The following is a 3,150-nucleotide window of genomic DNA, read 5'->3' on the forward strand; positions in this document are numbered from 1 at the left end:
TTATAGCACTCAGTCGGAGTTTTTTTTAATTTAACGAGAAATTTCACATTGATCCGTTGCTCGTGTTTTTCGTCACACATTGTTATCGGCACGAGAAAAAAACAAGTTCGTTTCTAACCTCTATAGAAAAAATACTACTACTGCGACAAAAACGTGTTTTCGTACTGGAATAGTAGACACTTCCAGCTATCCAACGCTGCATTCGTTTCCCACCCTACCCCTCTAGGACGCCTTCTACGCGCGCAGTCTCGTTATTTAATAGCCAGACCTCGTACACCATTTACACAGCCATTTACACTGTTTCCAGCGAGTTTTATGTGCGTTAGAGCCATCAGAGATGAGTGGTCTGTTTATTGGTCACTTTATTTGGCGAGTTATTTAGATTGAGAAGAAGAAGTGAGTGGCGAGTGAATTGCAGTGGATATTATATATTCTTTTAATGAAATAATAGTCATTATAATCTAATCTATTTGTAATCTTTTTTAGATGAACTACAATGTCTGGGTGTGTAGTAGATTACTGCACAAATTTTAAAAAAAGGTGTCATTTTCCACGAAACCCAGAAAGAAGAAAAATTTGGGCTAAAAACATAAGACGACGAGACTGGATTCTGTCTGATAATTCGACGTTACGTGAGGTTAGTAAGAATTTGCTTTTATGATTTTTTAATATAAATAAATTATTAAATGATGTATATTATTTCAGGTATATTTTGATGCCAATTTGCGCACAAAATGTTTCACAGAAGAAACATTATTTTATGTCAATCCTTCAACGTTTCAGTTTTTTAAAAGCATGGAATCAATAATTAAATAAAATTTGGAAGTTCTTTTAATTCAAAACAATATCACAAAATTTTTATGCAAGAGATTCCAAAACCTTCTGCATTTGCTGCTAAATTGTCACGATCTCAAAAATAAAATAATTAAACAATATTGCACATTTCATTCGAAAACGCTTTCTGTGATAATCCGCGATAACAAATCCAATTTGTTGTGCCGCAAGTTCACGGCACGGTTCGCGGATCCACAGAGGACTTCGGGAGATGACAAGAAACAGCTTTGTAGTTTGGAGTAGAAATATATTTAGCAGTTTTACACATATCATCATTGGTTCTTTTATTATAATTCCATTTAGCACTATTCGCATCGCAGTAGATACAGCTACAATTTCGATGAGGCAACGGGCAAAGTAACGCGATAAAATTTCAAATTACTGATTGACGACCGCATTCACAGTCGTACTTATATATCTTGATTTCCGCGGCAAGCCTTGGCTCTTCCGCGTTGGCCCATCAGCATTCCGCTTATCCTACGAGACCAGTTTACAAACGTCTTGCGTTCGCGTTTCTACTGTTTATACTCAGGGTCTTCTTTTATATTAATTATATTTAATAAATTCCTTTCGGCAAACTCGGTTTAACTTTTGATTGTTGATATTTTCTGGCACGTTCTTGGTGCAATTGTCATTTGTGTTATTCATTTGCAATTAGCATTCGTGACATTCCTCCTCCCTTGAAACAAGGAAATAAGATTACGAGTTTCCTTAACTCGCTTTATTACAATACAAAATTTTTTTCGATTTATAATCGTTTCTTAATATATAATATGACGTCATCGCTACGCCTTTTTATTTCTGCGTCTTCCCGCTTTTGTCTCCACTTATTGACTACATATAACATGATACATACAATATTAATTATAATTAAAATAATAATACCTGTTCCTACGGAATACATTATATATTTATTGTTGAATACATGATTTCGTTACTCTTTCCTAAATATTCCTCAATATCTCTTATGTCTAAACTTAATTTAGTTAGTTCTTTAGGATCTTTAATTAATTGTTTAAGGAGAGTACGTTTTGGAAGGTCGATTTTAACATATAATTCCTTTTCGAAATTATACGTTAAGTTATATTCAGGTAGATATGCTTTAATATAATGCGCGTTTTGTGATGATTGTGTTCGTAATGTTAAATCCGGTGTAAATAGTTTATAATCTCCGTTTAATTTAATTCTTCCCGTTTTCTTAATTTCTATTTCGCTTTCAAAATTATTACAAACAATCGAAATTTTTTGACTTTCCTTGGTGGAATATAACTACGTTTGAGCTTCCATCACGTTAGCGCAATCTCACCGACGAGATACTATTAAAGACCGTCAACCCTGGGCAAATTTTCGGCGGTATAAAAAGGGGTATCCGGAGATAATTGAAAAAAGCTTATCGACAATTGATATAATTTTTGCCATTATTAACATAAATATTTGGCTTATACATTATTAAATTCATGATTTTTTATTACATAAATGTTCCATAAATAAATATGCATACTTATAAAGCTGTAATATCCTATATATTGTAGAAAAATTACAATTTTTTTCTTTGCAGTTATCATCTCTGTTGATAATCAAACTTCGATAATAACACTGAAATCACAATTTTAAAGAAAAATCGAGTATTATTCAGTTCTAAATGCATAAATACGTCTATTAAACTAATAAATCGTAAAATAAATACAATATTATCAGTTTTTAATTCTTAATCATTTCAATATTTACAAGGACGCGAACTCCTATAAAGATGTCGATCTTTAATAGTATCTTGTCGGTGGCGTAATCCACAAAGTGGTACTAGATAAGACGTGTTCATTTTCGTAGTTTTGGAATTGTCCTGGCACGTTTATAAATATTAGTACTTCGCATTGCGCGTCGGATTTAATGTAATATATTATACATATTGTTATGTCCAAACTCTTAAAAATTTGGTCAAGGAGAGGAGAATGGAGAGGGTATAGAAGGACGGTTAGACTCAATCTCACAGGTATACGCGCAGAGGCGAACACCTGTGAGTCATACGTACCTTTTTGGTCCTGGAATATGGGTTCCGAAAGAACAGTGCGAACGTCGGTCCTACTTTTTGGGTCAAGGAACTTAATCCTTTTGACCCGGGACTGGACCTCGTGCGATCTCAAATATTAGAGGGAAATAAATGCGAGTGGTAATTTAAAATAAATAGAAGCTGGCATCTTCATTTCTAATATAAACTTACATTTATTTAAGCAAAATATTATTATTAGATTTATACAGAACATATGTATATATATACGAGTATATATATATATATATATATATATATATATATATATA

This window comes from Trachymyrmex septentrionalis, unplaced genomic scaffold, assembly GCF_001594115.1.
Source record: "Trachymyrmex septentrionalis isolate Tsep2-gDNA-1 unplaced genomic scaffold, Tsep1.0 scaffold175, whole genome shotgun sequence".
NCBI lineage: Eukaryota > Metazoa > Arthropoda > Insecta > Hymenoptera > Formicidae > Trachymyrmex > Trachymyrmex septentrionalis.